This window comes from Anomalospiza imberbis, chromosome 4, assembly GCF_031753505.1.
Source record: "Anomalospiza imberbis isolate Cuckoo-Finch-1a 21T00152 chromosome 4, ASM3175350v1, whole genome shotgun sequence".
In the NCBI taxonomy this organism is placed as follows: Eukaryota; Metazoa; Chordata; class Aves; order Passeriformes; family Viduidae; genus Anomalospiza; species Anomalospiza imberbis.
The window spans coordinates 60,863,104-60,878,319 of record NC_089684.1 but is presented as its reverse complement, the minus strand read 5'-3'; positions in this window follow the sequence as shown (position 1 = coordinate 60,878,319).

Genomic DNA, 15,216 nt, shown 5'->3' with positions numbered 1-15,216 from the left:
TAAATCAATGTGAGATCAGGGAATCTGAGAGAATAAAAGATATCTTTGTAAATAAAGGAAAGGATAGGAGTGATAGCATATGAAGTGTGAGTTTGCTTAATTGCCATGTAGAGAAAGTTATAAATGCCTTTCCAAGGTCACTCAGAGAATGCAATCCACATCATTTTCCTTTCAAGAGTCACCCTAGTTTATGCTTAATTAAACTATGCAAGCTCTGCACACTCTAGAAAATGCCCTTTTTATTACATTGTAGGCAATTTGCATTTCTGAAGGGCATTTGGGAACCATGACATCACCAGAATGAAGGGCTTCTGGTAGCATTCCTCCCATTTTTATTCATTTGTAATTGTTGACTTCTAATCCAAAGTTCATTTCTATTTCCTGCTTGGACATTAGCACTGGATTGTACAAGAATGCTCATTTTCCAACTTCAGTGGCTGTTTCAGTTCTTCTGACTCAGCAGCCCCCTGGGGCTGACTCATCCTCCAGTTGCAGGTGTGCCCTGACAGTTAATTCTTCATTTTAGTCCCATGAATGAAAGGCCAAGGGGTCAAGAAAGTACTCACCACCCAAAAGCTGGCAGGGTCAATGTGGATGGAGCCTGGGCTGGCACATGGACAGAAAACTGCATGTGGATTAGTCTCTCTCTTCTGTTTCTTTCTTTTTGGTCTTGCCAGTATGGAAAAAAGTTTTTTCCAGAGTTTTACGGAAAACAACGAGGACAGGATGGTGTAGGTTTACTTGGGATGCTTCTGAAAGCAAACTAGAAATAGGCAGCGGAAACAGAAGTTAAATCAGCAACCCTGGTTAATGGCATCTGCCTACTATTTGTTTGCAAACTTTGAAGCCCAGGGGTCTCCTTGGATCTCCATATTCTCCTGTTTCTTGTTTACAGCATTTCCTGACTCTGCTTTGTGCCATTAGCATCTGGGGAGAAAACTGCAGGCCTTTCATTTCAGAGGAAGGCTTATTACAATTATCTGTGCCTCTGTCACCTCAGGATCTGATTATGGTGCTTGGGTTGCACCTTGCAATCGTTACAATTAAGACTTAATGAAGTGAGTAACTACAGAGTTCTGCAGTTACTCCCCACCAAGTTACTGCAGCTACCTCTATCAGAAGAATATCTACCACCCAATTTTTATGATTTGTAATATTTGGAGCTTGTCCTATAAACCCCCACACACCTGGGACTATGAAAACATGACCAGCTCCCCTTCTCTGTCACAAAAACAGACTGGATGAGCTGGGAGCACATTGTTGGCTGAAGATGGGTGCAGGTAGAATTAAAAAGCCCCCAACAAACAGCAACATTCACTGCTTTTTAAGCTGGAAGATGATAAAGAAATCCTGGCTGACAACTATGTGGAGCGGGCTGTGCTCACACCCATGCTGAATTCCAGGCCCACCCCATACAATAGAGCAGGTACAGATGTGCAGGCAGCTGGTGTGCCTGAGCCAGCCCACTCCAGCATTGCAGGAGACACATGGCTCTTACATGGCTTGTTTCAATGTGCATTGAGGATGTACCTGACCTAAGCCAAGAGAATAAGGTGAAATACAGAACAAACTGACACTTTAATACTTTTCTGCCACCCTTGGCTTAAAACAGAATGCACATATGTGCAGGCACACTTGCCAATCCTGTGCTGCCTTGCTAGTAACAAACAGCGATTGGTCCCTTTGCTTTTCTCAGACACAGCTGAAGACAGATTTGGGGGTAAAATGAAAGGTAATAGAATTTATCTTCTTTCAATTTTCTTTCTTTGCCTCTGTCTTCATAATTGCTGGGAGATTATCATGTCTGAATCATCAGACTTGAAGAACCATATGCCACTTCCCCTTAAATGACAGCTGAGATATTTATCTTTATTGTTGTAGGGTGTCTGGTAGCAACATCTGCAGGTCAGCTGAGGATCATTTGTCTTTTGATATTTTTGATAGACTATCAATGAGGGCCAGCTGGAGCCAATCACGACCCTTTGGTGTGATGGGCAGAGGAGAACAAAGAGTTTCTTGTGCCTTGGCACCAGTCACTTGCTGATGTGCAAACAGCTTTAGGGGTGGAGTGGGGGGGAGAATTACCTTTTGAATTTGGGAGTTTATAAAGATGCTGAAACCTCAAGGCTGCCAAATGGAGCTGTATATGTCTTTGTCATCTGGCCATAGGCACTGGGCCTTTTCAGGGAGACCCAGTTCAGTGAGCACTGAGAGGGAAGGATCCATTCGCAATACGTGAACTGTAGAGAGAGCTGTGCTAATCAAGAAGGGCTCTCTGCAGTAAGAAATGCTGCACATTTACTGCAGTCGTCATAGAGGCACACTAGATTCCTTAGGAAAAAGTGCAAGAATGTTCACATTTTCAGCTGCTATTTAATTCCTTATGGATCCTCTCTTTAGTGTATGCTTTACTGAGATGCCTCCCCAGGTTTTAGCTAGTGAGCTGAATATTAATTTTGTCTTCTACCTTTGTTGTCCACATTGGTCAGACCTGTGATTGGAAGGATCGTCAGAGACAAGGCATTGTATAGATTAAATCAATTCCATGTCATTTGCAGCACCAAAGTGTTCCTAAGTATAGACCTAGCTTAGTGACCTTAGTGAATGTCAGCAGTCAGTTAAGTCACCACTCAGCACTGACACTGGAGCTATTTAGGAAGTAATGAGTTGGCACAGCACACTAACTTCTGGAATAACTAGGAGCTTGCTAAAATCTGATGCATGCCCCATGTAGTGTTATAATTTAGCAAAGAGGGTGAGTCACTGCTGCTCCCAAGTGCAGCCCAATGCATAAGTTTGTCTTCACTAAAAACATCTTAGGCTAATCTATGGGTACCCTACTTCACCTTCACTTGTTCACACTGACAGCTAGCTCAGGATTTGCCCTTTAAGCTGAAGAACACCAGCTATCTGTAGTTATCCATGAACACTGACACTGAAGTAAACACTGTAGAAATTATCTAGAGTCATAACAACTGTGACAGAATGGTCTTTCACAAGTCCTTTTATCTTAGGTAACTCATGAGTTGTTGACATCCCCATGGATGGGCTAAGGAAAATGCTTATCAGGCCCTCTGCTATTTCTAACAGCTTGGGTGATAGGAAAACTCAACCCTCCCCAATCCCCAGGGGAGGCCTGGTCTGGATCCTAGTCCTGGTGCTCCCCAGAACCCACACTTGGAAATGAGAATAGATAAGCAACCCCCTTTCTTTCTTGGAAGCAATGTGTGGCTATTTGACAGAGGCAGCATCTGAGGGTGCCCACGTCTTTGGGGAAAAGACAGAATGTTATAAGCAGTGGATTTAAATTCTTCCAAGCAACAGAAAATTGGAATGGGAGCTCCCTGGGGAGCAGCTCCTCCCACCTGGGGAGGGCACCAGCATGTGGCAACCGCTCCTCTAGCTTATTATATGCAAAGCAAATTTCCATCAGAAACCCCTAATTTACATGAACATTCAGCAAGATTAACTGGGAGGGGTATTGTTCCAGTTGGTGCAAACCCCGAGGGATGGGATTTGGGCCTTCTCTTCCTTTACTTGGTAAAACCTGGCAATTGTTGTCGCTGAGAAACCAAGGCACAGCACAGTTATAAGCCATTCTGTGTGGGAAAGCAGATGCCCAGATGATCACAGTGCCTTTCCACACTGCCTGCTTTTTGCAGCATGATCTTGAGTAGGTACTGAAATGTGCCACCTCAGTATGCCAGGCAACCCTCCACTTACAGGTATGACCTCCAGCAGGAATCAATCCTGCATAATTCCCTATTTTTGTTCATGCTCTCAAATCAAAATACAGCTTCAGTCTGAGGTAGCTTCTGAGCAAGACAGACTACTTCTTTCACTGAGTTTGTTCTCTAGTGTCAACAAATCAAATCTGAATTTGCTCAGTTTAAATATATTTTCAGAAAAATTCACCGTTGGATACATCCTATTACACAAGTGTCTGAAAATCAAAGGAAAAACAATTAGGAAAGGATTCTATCTTCTGTTTTTTTTACTGTTCCTTCTCTCTCTGAAATCTTTCATATGCAGATGTTGATGGTTTGTCAAGCACACAAAAAACAGCTCAGTTTCTGCAGATGCGAGGAAATAGAATATCTGAAGAAATTGCAAAGAGTAGAAGCAAATGAAAGGTCTTTTTCAATAGCGTGCAAGGTCACAGAAAACAAAGATATTCATGAACCCTCTAAAACTGAATGGAAAGCAGTGAGATTGTATTTACTCTAACAAGAGAGCTTTCTTTTGTCTCTTTGTATTTAACCCCTAATTATTAATGTTGTCTCCCATGGCAGCAAATTCAATCATTTGGAAACATATTTGCCTTTTACAAGTAATATCAATCACAATAAAACATATGACATTTGTTGTCAAGACCTATATGGGTGTTGTAGACAGAAATTGAAGGTAAAAAAGAGCTGGTTTATTATACCATGAGTTCAGCACACCAAACTACTTAACCTCTTCTCTCTAGTCTTTCACTCTTCAGGTCAGCACACATTTGAAATGTGTGGCCAAGATTACATACTTCTTTTGCAAGGACTAGAGACTGCCCAGTAGTGACCTCGTGCCCAGTTAAAGTCTGTAGTAAAAAATGACTCATGTTGCTAGGAATTTCTGCCTTACCCTGCTTGGCTGCCTACTGAGAAAGACCATCCACGTATTGATGACTAACAGGTTGTTAAATATCTTTCAAGAAACAGCATGAAGGAACAACTTCAAGTGGTGCACACTGCAGTGGGTTTTCTTTCAGGCCGATGGTTAAGTAGGTGAGACAAACACCAAGAGCAACATGCTTGATCCATGTGATTGCAGCACTGCTGGGGACCAAGAGGAAGGGAGACCAGGGAAATTTGCCCACTTGACAGGGGTTCATGGCTGAGGCAAAGTATTGTACCAACACAGCACTTCTGGACTGTTAGATCCTCAGGTCTTCACGCGGTGCATGATTTTTTTTGGGCTGGGCATCACTGCACTGCACACTGATGCAGGTGTGCCACTGTGCTTCAGAGACTAAATTTGGTGTCTTTGGCAGAAAATTCAGAAGTAAAGAAGAGGTCCTCCTTTTTGCTTTCTGACTCTTTGAAATGAAAATATTATTTCAAAGATCTTTCCTTCCCTATTTCTCAATTCCTCTGTTGACACCTGAGATTTATGATAAGCAAGATAGGGTCATGAGCAGCTCAGGTAGCGGAGAGAGCCCTGTTCTGGAGACAGAGGTGGTTTCTGACCAGGCAGACCACACATAGTGCTAAGCCATCTCTGCTCCTCTCTTGATGCAGCCCAGGCCTAAAGATAGGGTGGAGTAACTATGCAGACCTGTGCTGCTGCTGAGATGGTAGTGTCTGGGGAGTACAGCAGAGCTGGACTTCAGTGAGGTCTCAGATATTTAACTTCCAAATAAAAAGCATAATTATGGTAGTTCAAGAAGTGACTTGGGGCTCTTCAGGTGGGAAGCAGACCTGCAAATACCAAAGGACTACTGCTGCAAATTGTGAGGAGGGAAGAGTGGGTGGGAAGGGAAATTGGCCAAAGATATATTGTCTACATGGATGGGAAGGAATCTAAACCACCTATCAAAGAGGGAGAATGGATGTTTTGCTCTTTATTTGTTCATGTTTCCCTGCTGTGTTCTGAGCTTCTGACTGCATTCCCTTCTGTCAAGCAAGATATTCCTCCTTGTAAAGAGCTTCAGGGAATACAGTCAGATGTTTTGGACAAATGGGTGCATTCAGTCTTCTGGGGTTTCAGGATGCAGGTTTAGCCCATTCTATTACTCCTTTGGTTGCTCTAAGTACCCCAAACCATAACAATCTGACAGCATGGCAATGTAGTCAAATATTCCCAAAACAGTAGTGGAATACACGGCATATGCTGTGAAAACCTTTGCAGAATTCAGGCACTGCATATTTCCACCTAAGACTTGCATCTTACCCCATTGTGTGGTTGAGGATAATGAAAATTTAAGACAATGTTTTCCAGCAGTTTCTCTTCTAGTACTGCTGTGCAGTTGTGAGACGACTTTTCACTCTGAACCCTGCATAATATATGCCCCTAGAACTGCAAGAAAAATATGCTTAAGAAAACCAAAAAACAGTAAATGTTGGACTTTTCCCCTGTGATTTTCCTCACTATTGGTCTTGCTTATGCTTCCAAAGACCACCCATTTATTTCCTCCTGGCTGTTAAAGCTCCTTTTCTCTCTTATTCCCTCTTGCTACAGCTCTTTCACCCTACAACTGGTGTGGACAGCTAAGATGAAAGAAAGAAAAGATGAATGGAAAAAGATGAAAGACCTATACCAGGAGCCTCTTGCAAAAGGAAATTTGAGGTATCTCTGTGCTATGAGGGTAAGAAGATGTTTTGAGAGGTCTTCCTGTCTTTGTCTTTATTGTCTGTCAGACAGACAATAGCAGAACTAAAGTGTTAGTCTGAAATAATTCCTGGGACTACACCCCTCAAGCTTTTATGGGGTGGTAGCATTCAAATGGGGCTGACTTTTCCCAGTCTCTGCCAGCCCCATTTGAATGGGAATGTCTCATCCCATTCCCAACAGCAGGCTGAGCCACATGAGCATTTTTTGAGCAAAGTAACCCCCACAGGTACTTCTTGACCCCTCTGTGTTGATTTAATTAATATGCTGGACTGAGCAACATTGTCTTCTCAGAGCAACCTGATGTCACTGGGAGGGTGCAATGGCTGCTTTCCAAACCCTGCAGCAGAGAGCACTAGGGCATAAGAGCTGACTTACAGAATTGTCTTCATACACAGTGACAAAGGAAGCAGGGACATCAGTCACAAAGAGATCAGGGCTTTGACAGTGACAGTAGATGGTCTACAGCAGCTGCATTTAGTTTGCAGTCAGTTTGTGCTGGCTGGGGAGCAGAACTTCAGATGTTTATGTGCCTTTTTGGGATTTTTCTCTTTTATCATATCCACGGAATTATGCACATTGTTCCAGTTGCTGTGTATATTCCAGCCTGAAAAAATTGTTCTCTTTCAAATCCCTGGTGGCCTGCTAAAGCCCCAAAACAAGCTGCAAGGATTAATTCCTCCCCAGATAAGATTTTCCTAAACCCTAACAGATAATTTGTTTGAAGTTTAATTTTAGTCTGTTATTACACACACGGGCCTTATCTTCATTCAGAGTTGTTAGCAAAATTAAACAAGCCTCTGCAAACAGGAAAGGCAAGCATGAAAGAGCCCTAGCACATAAGTGACACTCAGACTTAAAGGCACTAATGGTAAGCTTATGCAGTGCTGGCAAGTCTGAGCCCTCAAGGGACTGGTCATTTGTCATGGTCTTCATGACCCATGGAGCAGGGGTACACCCTCCCCTCTGGGACCTCATGATGCTCAAGCTGCCTCTGCCGTGGTCCATGGCCATGCCAAAGTCCATGACCTAAGCCCTGCCTCTCCTTCTATTTAACGGGATGCCTCACTCCACGGTTTCTCAAGTCATGCCCCTCTCCCTGCATTGCAGCAGCTCTGGGTTTGCTCCCGTAGATGCTGAAGAAATTACAGCACATGTGCTCAATGGAACAAAGAGAAGAAAAGCAAGGCCACATCACATCTTGAGTAATCCACTGAAATATTCACTGAATCAGTGGTACCACTGGTTGAAGTCTATCCTAACTGCTTTGCACAGTTGATCCATATCCCCACCAGTGGGCTGAACTCTTCCCTTCTATGACACAGGAGCCAGGGGAGAAGATTGTCTCCCTATTGCACCACTCCATTAACAGGATTTGGGCTCTCAGTCTCAAGGTACAGGAGGGTGTCTGAACACGTCAGCACTGCAGTGTACTCCCAATCAGGGTGATGTTTAAGTGAATATCTAGACAGCTGTTACATTTGTGCTATTTCACCTCAGTCAACAATGTCTGAACCAGAGCTCAGCTTAGAATTTTGTACTTCATATATAGTCTTGTCATTACAAAAAGCAAGACTCTGAAAGCAAGTGCTCTGAAAGTCTCCCTTCTCCAATTGTAGTTGTATAAAAACTCCAGATCTAGAAAAAAGGGACTACTATTACTAGTGACTTCAACCAACCTGGAAAAGGAGCAATGCTGCTGGTCTCTGACTTTAAATCAGATTTTTTCTTCTTTAGCACTGCTATGACCACCTAGGTCCCTCTAGAGAGTGCATGAGTAATTCTAGTGCACTGGAGCTGAAAGGGATACTTGGAGCTTTTCAGCTTAGGCCACAGGACAGGATGCTGAACACCTGAGTTGTTTTCCTACTCTTCCCCAAGTCTGTAGATCCATGATCAAGTCACTTAAGGCTAGAGTGAGAGAATATCAGCAGGATGCCAATATGTCCCTTGAGCATCCAGCCAAACAATCTGAGGGCTGCCCTGACCTCTTCCACTGCTCTTAGGTAGAAGCAGGCACCTCAGAATAGATAAGGAATTGTGGCAGCCTTTGTCATATTTTCTAATCATCCAGCATTGTCAATGTAGTAATCTAATTTATTATTTTCCTATGGGTATAAAAATAATTATGATTAATGGAACTGTTAATTTTTAAAGAAAATATTATAATTCAGACTCTCTTTGTAACTCAGCTGAACAAAAGTTAAGCAAGCCAATCTTGATTAAGTTTGTACAGTAATCTCCCATCCACACACTCTCCCTGTACGTAATAGTATAAATGCATTTGTAACAGTTAACCAGCTATTTCAGTGGTTACAGGTTTGCCACATATGTTTTAAGGAAGAAGTAAAATAGAGTGAGTATCACTAGTTCCTCATATTTCTCATAAATGTGAATGTGTTTCTACCACAGAGATGAAGACTTGTTAATCCTTATAAAGGCAGCCTTGTGGCATGGGAAATCCTGTATCTGAACACCAATGTGATGCATCAATAAAAACCATGGAATTCAGCCATTATTTTTGTTGATGGAGAATTGACAGTGTAATTTAATTTAAGGCAGCCTGCAAAAAGAAGTTCTAATAGCCAGAAAATGTCTTAATTCACCCTGCCTTGTAATATTGGTAGGTCTCTGTAGAGTTAGATGGAACAGAGTACAATTTTTCTTCAGGTTAAGTATTACACAGCAAAAGAACAAGAGGCAATAGACACAAGTTGCTGGTTAGATAGAGTCACAGAACAGGTAAGGCTGGGAGGGACCCCACTGGGTCATCACTTTCTTCTATCATCAGATAGAGGGAAATAAATTCATTCACTATGGTGAAAACACTGTGTTGCCCAAGGAGGTTGTAGGATCTCTGTCCTTGGAGACACTCAGAACTAGATTTCACAAAGCCTTGTTAACCTGACCTAACTTTGACATTTCCCATGCTCTGAGCAAGGTGTTGGACCAAATGAGCTCCAGAGTTCGTTTTTATAGTTTTATGATTTTATGATAGGCACATAAGTGCTTTTGATGCATTAGTTGACAAGGTTTTTTGTATTACCAAGAGGGAGTAACATGTTTTAGTTCACGTACAGGAATACACACACTATGCTGGAAGACTAAAGGCAGGACAAAAAATACCATATAGGCTTCAAATACCTAGAAGCAATTTCACTTCAAAGAGCAGCCTCCTGCTCTGGGTCATGAGTGTGGCTGTTCCCTAAAGGTTAGACCACGCCTTTTGCAGAGCATCTGATAGACAAGTTCTATAGGTAAAAGTGAAATTGGAAGTAATTTAATCAGAATTATATTTTGTCCTTGCACTATTTTTTACTGTTTTTTCCTTTTTTTTTTTTCCCTGGAAAGTATATACTACCTCCAAATAGACTAGTAGAATTATGTTCCTCTAAGAGGTCACTAAAATCAAGCCAGTTCTTAAGAGATTATTGGCAGCAGGTAACATTTCCAAATTATTTATTTCTATAACATTTTCTACAAATAATTTTGAGGGTTTTTTCTTTTCCTTAACAAAATGAGCTATTTTGGTGGCAACATTATTAAAAAATAGTATATATTCAAGTTTCTGTGAAAGCATTACAGCAAATCTACCACTGCATGTGTGTTCCTCCTCAGCTTGCACAATCATGCCAGCCTATTTGCTGTAAACAGTAACAGCATGTTGTAACTTCATACTGGGGAAACGAAGAAAGCATTTTCAACAGCAGTCTGAGTAAGATTGAAAACGACACAACAAGCTGTGGAAACAGTAAAGTGATGGTCTCTTGCTGAAAAAAGACCTCTAAACACAGATAAGCAAGGTAAGGTATCTGGGTACCAATATGGCTAGTGCAGATAGGGGCTGAATCTGCATTTCTCTGCTATGGAACTACACATACCCTGTGAGATGCAAAGCATGCTTTTCACAGACTGAAAGCCAATCTGATTCAAACTAAACATTGTAACTCATTCTCATTAGAAGCAAGTTAGGTAATTTAGATTACTTTCAGGTAATTTAGGTCTCCAAACCCAAGGTTCAAGTGACCATGGAAAAGTCTTCCTCTGTTTCAACATCTTGCTTTTATATGCCTCTAAACACTTGGAAAATGTGAGCTAGTAGAAACTCAGGATTCAGAGACAAGGAGGTAGAAAACTCCTCAACGTTGTGACTCTGGTGAGCAGATGACAGGGCAGAAGGGAAATACCAGGTATTTGGATTGCCAATGGTGTTGATATCAAGACTGATTTCTCCTTTCTGCAATCACTTTTTATAGAATTTTTTAAAAATTTTGCACTAGTTATTCAGAGTCATAACTAAGCTGTTAGTTTTTGCGGGGAATCTGGTGCTCATGGTGATAGCACTGGACAGTCAACTATGTTTTCCAGAAAGCAAACTTCAATAAATCTTTATGCCAACAGAGCTCTGGGATCAATCAAACCTTCACATGCTGTCCAAATAAACCATATTTTCAGACCTTCTGGGCTTGATCAAAAAGAAAAACAGTGCTTCAAACACCTCAGATGTTTTGGGAGGTAAATTCAAAACTCTCACTCTAACGTGGAGTTAGAGTGAGTCACCTTTAGAAAGAGTGAGTCACCTTTACCAACTTTATTTATGGAAGAAAAATTCTCTCTGATCAAGAGAATGGTCCTGAAATCTATAATGGGATCTGATTTGTGTGGTTTGTTTTCATCTGGGATTTTAAGACTGTTGGTTCTTATTTTTTCATGTGCTATTGATTTGTGTTCCCTGACAGAATAAGCACAAGATTCATTTACATGAATAACCCCTGAGGCTTGAAATGCCCCAGTACTCTTAACGGAACACCTCATTTGTATTTATTTTTTGTGGCAGTGTATTTTCCCCCACTGGTTACTAACTGCTCTCACCCTAACATTATGCCAGTATAAAACTTGGGAGCTGATTTAAATCACTACCTTAAAAAGAAGACAAATGGTAGCTGTACTGGCAGGCATGAACCCAACAGGAGATGCAATAGGGGAGTTCACTCCCACATGGCCTCCTGCTGGTGTGGTAGTCATGGTCCAGGTCCAACACAGCCCTGCTGCCCAAAAGATGTCTGTGGGAGAACACCTCAGGTGTAGCCTGCATGGGACAGGACAGGTCTTTGCCTTTTATATAGATAAACCATAGGGTAAACGCTATCATGTGGACTGCTCAACTTCATGAAGTTTTTCCATCCTTTTAGCATAATTTGCTTTTTCTTGTATCTTCTTCTACCATTCTTAGTTTTTGTAAAATTCAGAAAAAGTATGATATATGTGGAATGGATCCTTGAGCAGGGAATGTTTAATAGAACTGGAACTACTACTGCTGCTCACTTGGACCCCCAAAATTATGAATCAGACCCTTAAAAAGTCAAAAAATCCTGCCGTTTTCCACTTACATGTACGATCACGTAACACCCTTGATTCTGTGTGTAGTTTGCACAGTGTGCAGCTTGCTCTTCCATGCCAGGACCACTCCACATGGGCTGGGAGATGAGTAGCTTCATGCCCAGCATTCTCCTGAGAATGTGCCTCTCCTCAGCTTTCCTGTACTGCTTTCTCCTGTTGCTTGGGAGGTGTTTAGTGCCTGCACTCAGACTTGCTTGCTTTGACTCTGCCACAGGAATGTGCTTTCAGCTCAGCTTGGTGCTGTACAAGTTGTTTCTGCACCCTTTGTAAGTTGTTAAGGCTCTGATTCTTTTACCTGTCAGCCTCTGCTTGGCTGTGTTTTAGTCTCTAAAGGATTAAAACCACCATTATTCTCCCTCTTCCTCTGCATCATGCCTGTCCTTCATATCTTGTGCTGCTTGGCGAGCAGGCATTCCCCACTGAGCCATTCTGCAGCTGCACACCAGCACCTGTACCTGACCTGCTCCATGTGCTTGGACTGGCCACACTTTGCATCACATGCTTGAACACACCTCTTGCTGCTGTGAAAAGAGAGCAGTCCAGCTCCCACATCCAGAACATAACACAACACACCATCAATATGTTCATCCTGATGTACGAAGGCAAGAACCACCCCCTGGCTTCCCTCCAAGTAATACCTTCCTTTTCTTTTTAGCCCTTTAATTTTATAATTTTAATTTCATTTTCTTTTTTTTTTTTTCTTTTTTTTCTTTTTTGTCTGTTGAGGTGGAGCTGGTATTTTTCTTCATATGTTCAACTGTTCCTACTGTATTCTCAGATGGATGTTCATTGCACTTGGCTTAGCTCAAGTCTACACCTTTTACATCCCTGGCTTTTTATGGTAGGTATTCATCTTGTTTGGTCAATTCTTGTGCTGGCATTAGTTGACATTTTTTGAAGTCCTGCCTCATACACCTGACCCGCACTCACAGGGAGCAGAGTGAATTCTCTTTGAGTGCCATGGATTAGTCTGCTGGACCCAGCTCTTGTGCATCTCTCCTGGGAAGGTGATGGTCCAACAGCACCATGACAGACCCATGTTTGTCACACACAGCCTGTGCTTACACGATGGTGAGCGTGGGGCTCAGTCTGCTGCCAGTACTCTTGTGGTCTGACTTTATCCTTGGCTTGTGTTACTGGATGGTCATGTAGGATGTGCTGTAGTGCCTCACAAGTGCTCTGCAATGGCTTCTGATCCAGCTGAACATGTAGCTCATGCCCAAAAGTGACTGTCAGACTTAAACAAAAGACACTGGTGCTCACTGTCCTCGTTTGAGAGTGAGATTGGAACCATGGGTTGGCTGGTGGCAGATCTGGGGATTCAGGGAAAGCCTCTCCAGTTGGGAATTTTATAGTTATGAACTAGTTCCTCAGTCAGGCCCTGCTCAAAGGCAGGTAGACACATAAAATCAGATAGAAAATTAGCCCATCTAGAGTCAAAGAGCAGAAAGAAAAAGAAATCCAAAGAGGGGGAGAGAAATACAATGCAACAAAACCCAGGGAGATTTAGAGTAGATTCATTGTAAAGAAGGAGAGGATGGGAAAGGGAAACTGAAATCTAGAAAATTACTCAGTAGGCTAATAAAGACCATATTCTCAGATTTTAATTGCTCTTCAGTTAAACTCTCATGCTTTTATTTAGAATTAAGATAAGGAAGGTGGACTTGCCAGTACATAACAAGCTATTTTTTTTTGGCTTTTCTCTTAGATCTTGCAGATCTAGGGATAATATTTTCTGTATTATTTGTGGGCTATCTCTATAGCACTCAATTCTATGTAACCATGCCACAGAAGGCAAACTTTAATAACTCCCGTCTCAAAAAGAAGAATTGAAATCTTAGCTTTTCTAAGGTCAATGAAAAAACTCTATTTCACTTCAGTGAGAATTCAGGACTTCATCTCAGACATGAAGGTTGCTCAATATTGAGAGCTCTGTGAACTTAGGTCACCAAAGCCAAACCTTGGGATTCAAGTGTTTTTTTCCCAGGAATCTAATGTAAATTGGCAGGAGTTTCTCCCATTACTCATAAAGCAGAGAGGCTGTTCCAGAGTTAGTAAAAAATAAGCTGCAATTCTTCTTACTTTGAAGAAGAATTTCTCTGTGTGGTGTAGCAGGGGTAGGTTTCACATCACAAAGGTGATTAGAAAACAAGCATTTGTACACAGGACTTTCAGTGAGGACGCTATCTCCTCTAATCCAAGAATTCTCTTTTTTCCTGGCTTGGGGGAGCAGCGCTTTACAGACAAACACAAAGGAAAAACAGCCATGTGCTCCAAATAACTTACATTCAAATTAGATTGACAACATAATGAAAGCTGAATAATGTTATATTTGGAAGTCATTGATAGAAATCATCCTCAGCTCCTATCTTGAGAGGATAGTAGGATGAGTGGTTATCTATGCCTCTGCTACTCTGCTTCTTCTTTCACAGTCATTTTCTTTTCTCATCTTGCCTGGCACTCTTCAAAAATAGCCTCCAAGATATGAAATTTATCTTTATTCTTAAAAAAAAAAATCCTCCTAACTTTCTGGATGGACCCTTATAATGCTCTGATAATGTTTTAGAGTTGGTGTACTCAAATCCTCACTGATTTCCAGGATGGGTCTTAAATCACACATTATATACTCTTACCCACCAATACTCTGCTCTGGATTTACAGTTCCAGTTAAAGTTAGATCTGTGAAGGAAGATGACATCTCCTGCTCCCTATCATTTTAAAATACCAAATCAATTTAAGGGTTTAACTTATTGTTATAGTTTATCCTGAACCTTCTGAATCAGTTCATTGAATTTTAGCTGTAGCTATATAAAATTCTATACACTGAAATTGTTTAGCCATACTGAGAATGTCTATGCCATGATCTATCACTGCCACTAACGTCCAGCAATAAAGAAATCCTCCTTTATTCTCCATTCATTTAAGTGAATCTCTAAAACTACTATTGAACTCCAGGAGCACATCTTACTAGGTTTTAATTTTTTTCTCCTTCTAAGGAGCACTTAATATTTACCTGAAAGGCACTTCATTGTTTAGTGTCTTCAGTAGCTGTCAAAAAGAGACACTGGGAAGACCCAATGAAATACAGACTTGTAAGACTGACTGTAGTAGTGAGCAAGATAATGGAAACATTTATAAGGCAGATTACAATTCATTTAGGAATGTGATTTAGTAAAGGGAAAGCTGCCCGGTTCTGCTAAAAGAAGATCATGTATGACAAATGTATTAGGGTCATTTCAAAGCATTGCTGAATTGATAAAGATGGAATCGTTGACATAATTCATCCAGATTTCAGGAAAGTATTTGTTACAGACTGTACAGGAGATCAATTTACAAGGTCAGAAAGCAGAGCATAGGGGACAACTTTTGAAATGGAATACAAATTGGTTGAGGCGCAAGAAACAGATGGTGTCAGTAAAATGAAACAATTCAGGGTGTGATGGGGTA